This window comes from Centruroides vittatus, unplaced genomic scaffold, assembly GCF_030686945.1.
Source record: "Centruroides vittatus isolate TY-2023 unplaced genomic scaffold, ASM3068694v2 contig_446, whole genome shotgun sequence".
NCBI lineage: Eukaryota > Metazoa > Arthropoda > Arachnida > Scorpiones > Buthidae > Centruroides > Centruroides vittatus.
The window spans coordinates 39,296-48,940 of NW_027122244.1; positions in this window are offsets into that span (position 1 = coordinate 39,296).

Below are 9,645 nucleotides of genomic sequence, written 5' to 3' on the forward strand. Positions count from 1 at the left end.
CTGATCACAAAATTAATTTTCTAATTACAAATTTAAATTAAATTAATTTTATTTTAACTTTAAAACAAAGTTTCTGTATTAATTATTAAATGTTTTTATAAATTTGAATAAAATTAATTTTTTAATTATAAATATGACACATACTGATCACAAATTTGAATTAAATTAATTTTCTAATTACAATAAGGCAAAGTTTCTGTATTAATTATTAAATGTTTCTATAAATTAATTATTTTATAGAAGATATATGATTGGTCGTTTTTTGATATAAATTGAGTTTTAAGGAAAGTTAGAATTTATTTTTAATACCAAGATTAAAAATTGCAATCATGGAGAGATATGGTTTTATTATTACTTACGACGGTGATAGAAATTATTCTGTTTCTCCTCGTTTGTACAAGTCTATAGATACGTGTATTGCTGCGGTAAATAATTTTTCTTTCGATATTCCTGATAATCTCCCTATTGTTTTACGTTATTTTAAAGTTAACGACGAAATATGGAAAGGAGATGGAAAATTTGGTTTTATAATTGTTGACGAGAATGGAAGAATTTATGAAGTTAGTAATAAATTATATTATTCGTTCGAGGAATGTTCAGAAGTTATGAAAGAAATTTATATAGAAAGGAACAAAAAGAATATATTAATATTTAGGGAGATAATTTGTGGATCAAAGCATTATAAATTTACTAAAGCTTATAAGTTTGATTAATATGTATTTCAAACATCCTAGTAACTGTATAATCGTTGGACCTTCGCAATGCGGAAAGACAACATTAGTGAGAAAAATTATTCGTAACAAAATTTATGAAAAGACATTAAAAAAGGTTCTATGGTGTTATTCCGTATATTTACCGTTTTTTCACGAGGAAAAAGATGTTACATTCATGTATGGTTTACCTGAATCCGTGCAAGGATGGGATTTAATAATAATTGATGATTTGATGCATGAACTCAGTTCAAAAACTGCATTTTTGTTTACAACAGAGTCTCATCATTATAATGTAAGCGTGATCGTGATAATGCAAAATTTGTTTCCAAAAAATAGAATTATGAGAGATATAACTTTAAACACACATTATTTGATATTATTTAAAAATAATCGCGATGAAAGTCAAGTAAGTTGTTTGGGACGGCAAGCTTTTGCTGGTAAATGTGATTTTTTTATGGATGCATATAAAAAAGCGACAGAAAAGGAATTCGGTTATTTGTTATTAGATTTTCATCCTAAAACGAATAAGAAATTTTCTGTGAGAGATTCGTGTTTTCCTGACGAACAAGGTATTTTTTGGATATACTTACCAATAAAATGAAGAACGTAAAGAAAAATTATCATATGTTAGCACTTTTGTCTAAGACTACTCCTTCTCAACGAAAAGCGATATTGAAAGAAGCTACTCCGGATCAAATTAAAGTTTTGTGTGAAATATGCGATAATTTGCGGAGAGGAAATATACCTGCCGATGTTCGTAAATTACAAAAATATAAAAAAATTATCAGGAAATTAAGTGAAAAAAATGTTCCTTTAAATACTAAGAAAAAAATTTTAGTTAATCAATCTGGTGGATTCCTTCCTCTTCTACTGGCTCCGTTATTGTCTATGGCAGGTGGACTAATTGGTAAAGTAATAGGAAAAAGAATCTAATGGCGAAACAAATGGCTCTTGTCCCTCCTGAATTGTTGTCAGCATATCGAAAACCTGAAATAAGAATTGGTAATAATATCGAAGAATTACTTGAGACTGGTGATTTATCTGATGATAGTAAAGTCAAATTATTAAGTCAATTGATTTCGAGATATCAGAGAACAGTTCGTGCGCCAAAAGAACCTGTTAGAGTATCTGTTGTATCCGACAAAATCGAAGAAACGGAATCTCAACCTGAAGAAAAAGCTGTCGATGATGCATTTATTAAACAAATAATTTTATCTGTACCACAATTATATCAAAAATATATACCACATTTAATTGATAAGTTGAATCAAAGTCATTACGGATGGAATTCTAAAGGTGAATTAACAACCGATGGGAAACCTATTTTTGGAAGTCATATAGTAGACTTAATTTCGTATGTAATGAGAAATAGAAAAACCGCATTAGTTCCTGTTGGTTTTAACGAATTTTGGGACGGTTTAAAGAAAATAAACATTCCTAAAGAGTGGATTGGAAACAAAAGTTTGACAACATTACCTGAAAGAACACAGTATCAACCAGCATCAGTCGAGACTCCCGAAGAAATTTTCTCTCCAAGATTATTTCACCAGTGGAAAAAATCTAAGAGGAAGAGGAAGAATAATTCCGAATGGAAAAACTTTTAAAATCGATATACTATAATCCTAAATCTCCAGCATCTTTTGGTGGTGTAAGTAAATTAGTTAAAGAATCTAATTTACCGCAATCTGTTGTTAAAAAATGGCTATCTTCTCAACTGACTTATACACTTCATAAACCTGTAAGAATTAAATATTCGCGAAGAAAAACTAAAAGTTTTTATCCTAATGACTTATGGCAAGCCGATTTAATTGTATTAAAACAATTTTCTAGATTTAATAATGGAGTAAAATACTTACTAACTGTAATCGATGTATTTACTAAGTATTGCTATGTGGAACCAATAAAAGATAAAAAACCTCAGTCAGTTTTTAAAGCTTTTGAAATCATTTTTAGAAAAAACATTCCAAAAAATTTACAAACTGATAAAGGAAAAGAATTTTATAATAGATTAGTAAAAAATCTTTTTAAAAAATTTAAAATTAATCATTATTCTACTCATTCTGATACAAAAGCAGCCGTTGTCGAAAGATTAAATAAAACTCTGCGGAATAAAATATATAGATTATTTACATATCGTAAGTCTTTTAAATATATCGATAAATTATCTGATATTGTAAAAAGTTACAATAATAGTTTTCATAGAAGTATCGGTATGTCTCCATCAGAAGTTACCCCTCTACATCATAGCATGATTTTCGAAAAGTTGTATGGTATAAAAGGAGGGAATACATTTAAATTTAATATTGGTGATCTTGTTCGAATCTCGAAAATACGTAAAACATTTAGTCGAGGATATCTACCAGGTTGGACAAAAGAAATATTTGTTATTCACGATCGTTTTTCATCTCATCCTCCGACGTACATATTGAAAGATTTAAATAATGAAATTTTAGAAGGAAAATTTTATACAGAAGAATTACAGAAGATAACAAAATGATGCAGTCTGACTTTTTTGTAACTCTGATAAGCAATGCTAGCATGGATTTATTTCCTGAAAATAAGCAGTCTAATTTCACTGTGAAAATGAGTCCAGCTATTGATTTACATGGAAAATGGGTAGTCGGTCTGAGCGAAGTTATTATTCCTAGAAACTGGTTTAACATATCTAATCATAACAATGATTATACTATTACTAAGCATAAAATTAGAACAGAAAAAATAGAAGATAAAACATATACGATTCCTCTAACTACAGCTAAAGAAAATGAAGGAGAGACGCTTTTCGATTGGATAAACAATAATATAGTTTCCTTAACTGGGTCTAACTCGGTAGAATTCGTTTTAGACAAGGATTATAAAGATGTAAAAATAAATGTGAAAGAGGGATTCGAGTTGCATGTTACAAAAGACAGTGCTCACAAATTACTTTATTTATTAAATTTTCCACTGAAAGAAATTATATTTAAACAAGGCACTTCAAATGTAATATTGCGGACAGGGTCTAAGGAATATCTATCAAATCCTGTATTTTACAAGGATCAATTTATAATTTTAATAGAAAGAAATAAAAAAGTTGTTGAAGAAATTGATGTAGAAGAAAAATTTTTTATTCCTATTGGATTATACTCATCGGCTGAAAAATTTCTCGGAATTTTTAAATATATTAAATTAGGATTACTGCCTAATAACAAAATCATTTTAAAAGTTCCTAAAAATATAACGATTGAATTTGGAAACGAATTAAAGGATTTATTAGGATTTAAAACACAGAAATTTCCAGCAGGCGAATATGTAAGTGAATATCCACTTGAATTGTCTGCAGGAATTTCAGAAATTTTTATTTATTCAAATATTGTTGCTTCTCATCATGTGGGGGATATAACAGCTCCTCTTCTAAGAGTTATACCAGTTATGGGAGAAAAGACCGATCAAATAGTTAAAGTTTATCCCTCACCTTTATATTTTCCTTTGAAGAAAAATTATATTGATACTATTGAAATCGAGTTGAGAACTGCCGGTGGAAAAGAAATTGTCTTTTTTGGAGGAAAAACATTATTAGTTCTATCTTTTAAGCAGTTATAAATAGTGCTTAGTCTTATTTGTTAATATTAGTTCATGTTTGAAAGTACAAAATGAAGCTCGATCCTAAAGATTGTATAAATTATTACTGTAATCAAGCGGGAGGAACGATATACAGACCTGAGTTACGATTTCCTCTCACACGACAATTAGGAACAGGGAATTATTTTGCGGGACAGCAAATACAACGAGGATATGGATTTTTTGGAGATTTATTTCGTAAATCAATTCCTATTCTTAGTAAAGTAGGAAAATATCTAGGACGAAAAGCATTAAACTTTGCATCAAATGTTGGATCGGATGTAATTAGCGGGAAATCATTTAAAGAATCTACAAAATCACATTTAAAAGATATTGGTTCCGAAATAAAAGATGATGTAATTAAAAAAGTACAAGGTGGATCTGGTATAAAAAGAAAACGAATGAAAAGATTAATTCAGTCGCAGAATAAAAGGCGAAAACTAAAAGATATATTTACTGAGTGAGAAAATGGATCCACACTCTTGTCCATGCACCAAAAGTGAGTTGGATTTATTCAGTACAGTTTCAACTCAACTAGCTATTGACAATACATCAGAAGTTATAGTACATCCTCGTCGCAACAATTTCGGATAGTCGAGCACCAATTGAATTTTATGTATCCGGTTCTGGTGAAAACTATATCGATCTACATTCAATTTATCTACATGTTCAAGCAAAAATTGTAAAGAAAAATGGAACAGATACCGCTGTAGATGAAAAAGTTGCTCCTGTCAATTATTTTTTAAATAGTTTGTTCTCTCAATGCAGTGTTTTTCTAAACGACAAACAAGTAATTTCACAGGTTAATTATCCCTACAGAGCAATTTTGGAGGCCTTATTATTTTACTCGAAAGAAGCACAAGAAACCTTTTTAACGAGTGCATTATTTTTTAAAGATACTGCACAACATATGGATTCCATAGAAAATAATGAAGGAATGGCTAAAAGATTTAATATTGGTAAACAAAGTAGACTAATAGATTTAGTCGGACGACTTCATATTGATTTATCACATCAACCTAAACTGTTAATTAATAATGTGGATTTACGAATTAAATTAGAAAGATCAAAAGATAATTTTGCTTTAATGGCAAATAATGATAATTATAAAGTCATTATTAAAAATGCATCTCTAAAAATTAATAAAGTAGATGTTAGTTCATCAGTTCAAATTGGAATAGAAAAAGCATTGCAAACAGGTATTATAAAAATTCCATTCCGCAGAACGGATATTAAAGTTTTTACTTTAAGTAGTGGAATTCAGTCTACAAATATATCAAATGCTGTTATCGGTCAGTTACCTTATAGAATTACAATTGGTTTAGTTTCAAATTCGGCATTTAATGGAAATGTAAAATACAATCCTTTTAATTTTAAAAATTACAATTTAAATTATATATGTTTATTAAAAGACAATCAAATGATTCCCCCAAAACCATATACTCCTGATTATACAAATAAAATATATGCAAGAAATTTTATATCATTATTTGAAGATATAGGATGCATTAACCATCATAAATTTACAAATATATCTTACGACGATTATAAAGATGGTTATACTTTATATTGTTTCGATCTTACTCCCGATCATTCTGCATCAGAATCGCATATAAGTGTTAATCAACAAGGAAATATCTCAATCGAATTAAAATTTTCAACTGCAATATTAGAAACTGTGAATGTTATTTGTTTGCTGGAATATAATAATACTCTAGAAATTGATCACTCAAGAACTGTGTTTGTGGACTATTAATGAATACCATTACTTTATGGAGACTGGCTTCAAGTGATTCGAAAATAAAAAGGACTTTCGGAGGTGTTTTTGCATCTGATGACTTACCCATTTGCATTGCTAATCGTAAATCGTTTATAATTAATTTAGATGAAAAAAATAAGCCTGGGAGTCATTGGATATCTGTGTTCTTTACTGAAAAAACTTGTTTTTACTATGATAGCTATGGAATGAAACCGACAAAAATGAAAATTATAAAATTTATAAAACAAAATTCTAAAAATTGTTGCTGGAATAATATAGTTCATCAGAGTTTATATTCAACGACTTGCAGATATTTCTGTTTGTATTTTCTATATAAAATTAATAGAAATCAATATTTAAAAGAATTAAGTACAACGGACAAATTTTATAACGATGAATTTGTAAAAAAATTTGTTAAAAATCATTTTTACTTAGCACATCCGAGTGCAATAATGTATAATCAATATTGTACTTCAATGAAAAATAATAAAATTATTTAAATATAAATTTTTGTAAATTATTTAATATAGATATATACAAAAAAATATACTTACAACTCATCTTGGTAGAAGTTATTAAGTGCTGATTCTAGTGGCTGTATTTATACTTAAATTCAACAGAGAATATGCACAAAAATATACTTAGAACTCATCTTGGTAGAAGTTATTAAGTGCTGATTCTAGTGCTGTATTTATACTTAAATTCAACAGGGGTGTGTTATTTTAAAGTACATTCTTAAAATATTAATAGACACAATGTGTTTTCGATTCACTTTTTTAGATATCCTATTATTCTGAAATTATTAATTGGTTTCCTGTTATGTACAGTTAAAGAATATTAATAGACATCATGTTATTCTGAAATTATAAATTGCTATCCTGTTTTCGATATACTTTTTTAGATTTCCTGTTATGTACAGTTGAAGAATATTAATAGACATCATCTTATTCTAAAATTATTAATTGGTATCCCGTTCCTATTATTAATAACCCATTTGTTATTCCAAAATTATTAATGAATATCCTGTTGTTAAAAAATACTGTCTAAAAATATTAATTCACATCCGTGTTATCTGTTATTTTTGTGTCTAGCGATAGTATAAATACTGTGTGTAAGAGACTAGCTCAATACACAGTCAGGATACCAGCTTAATACATCGCTGAGAACTTATACATCTAAGAAAAATGTCTTCAGAAGGTAAGTATTTTATTTTAGATTTTAAATATTTTTACTTAAAATAATTCAATAAATATAATGTTAATTTTAGAATGTGATTATGATTTTAACACAAAACAGAGTGTTGGTAAAAAAAGAGGACTCAAACCTAAAAATATAGAAGATCAGGAGTTAAAAAAGCAAAAGTTTGCCTTTGACCAAAAGTTTGGGTTAGACCTAACTCTAGATAAAGGTAAATCTTCAAAAATTAGCAAGTTTAACATCAAAATATGTGAAAATCAATTCATGGAGGTGGTAGAATTCCATTCTAACACATATGTTTCCTTAACAAAAACAAAAGGGAACTATCCACCTAACAAATATAATATTAATATTAAGGACTTTAAATTTTATAAAAAAGCTTTTGATGCAATGAATGAACATTTAGACAAATGTGTAAATGTTTAAAATATGTCTTTTATATTAAGGAAAAAAGCTTTTAGAGGTTATGCTAAAACTTATCGTGCTCTTATTTTAGAAAATTCTGATCCATCTGTCTTTTTTGAAAAAATAACATCTAGTATTTATAATATTTTAGCTAATGATAATTTTGTTTGTAGAAGAAAATTTTTAATAAATTTAAAAACTAAATTTATAAAATATAAAGATGATGATATTATAGAGTATCAAGATGTTTATTTTTCTAGTCGTGTTGAGAATACTTTATCCTCGTATATGATTGATGAAAAATTAATGAATGCATTTGATACAATTTTAAACTATATTGATGAGTTTATAAAATATGGATTGGGGTGGATACTGAAAGAAATTATATTTATAGATGTTCATATAGGAATATACAAAAATGAAATTGGAGGATGTGGTAATATTATTCTTCCAAAACATATAGTTAATAAACGTTGTGTGTTAAATATAAAATGTTCAGACAATCAATGTTTTTATATTGTATAATTGCCAGTGGCGTGCCGTCATTGGAAGCGATGGAAGCGTTTCTTCCACCTTCCAATGACCTTCCCTTGTATTTTATGAAATATAAATTTTTATATTTTAACGTATTTGAATTAATTAAAATTAATATTTTATTATAACTGCATTATGTATCTTTTACAAATTTCTATACTACATGTGAAAAAAACGATAAGATTGCTATTGTATATTCGAATAATTCAGTGGCAGAAGGAATGTCGAAAACCGGGTCAGTTTCCAATCAGCCAGATTATATAGGCATTAGCACATGCGGTTTACAGTGCACCAACCTCACCCGGTTTAGCTGGTAGAAGCAACACACGCGTAAAGCGTCCAATTTTATATCCCCGACCGGTTCTGAGCTGTTAGCCGCCTGCCTGTCAACTTCCGAAGCAGCCAGATTATAGGCATTGGCGCATATGCTTTACAGAGCACCAACGTCACGGTTTAGCTGGTAGAAGCGACACACGCGTAAAGCGTCTAACTTTATATCCTGGAGCGGTTGTAAGCTGTTAGCCGCCTGCTAGATATTCGGCCACCCTCGCCTGATTATGTGAATCATGAGCAGACTAGATCAACGGTGGGCAACCCCCGGCCCGCGGGCCAGCTACGGCTCGCGAAAAGTTTCTATCCGGCCCGCGAGATCTTTAATAGATTATTAAATTGGAAAAATAACTAATTAATAGTTATTTTTCCAATTCTTTGTAATTTTCGAAAACGATAAGAGAAATAAATGTAGTAATTAACTTTTTATTTATTTATTTCATATTTGCAGACTTAAAAAATTACAAGTCACAAGAAGGCGTCAATTAACTACTACGGCCCGCGGGAAAAACGTAAAACTTATTCTGGCCCATGTTATAAAAAAGGTTGCCCACCCTAGAATAGATTTATAACTTAACCCAACCGATAGAAGTTTACTGGCATGTTTTTATGATAGTTCCGTATAGTTGATAGGAGTTTTGAAAAATCCATTAAAATATTTGATATATTTATTCTGCGTTTATTTCGCTCTCCCATCTTATATTACTTACGGATTTCAATGTTAAACTGGTGATATTACGATTTAGTATGTCCTATCTGTAAGCGGATGCAGATAAAACGTGTACAATTCTTGTACAATGTTAAAAAATTAACTGTTACTTTGGCATAATCATTTACAACCAAATTTAATGAATGAAACGCACAAGGTACAAAAAAGCTCTAGAATTTATTTTCCTTAAATTTACGATCTAAGTATCCGTTGTCATAAAAATTTGTCTTTCCAATGCTTTTCCAAGACTACAGATATTCAAGTACAAAGTAACTGGTTTTGACTTATTTCTACTTAAGAAGTAATTAAATAATTAAGAGATCAGGGAATGGGGACATAAATAAAACCCTGTTGAAAAAGCCAGAATTTTACTTAAACAAAAGCTTGACCGAACCAAT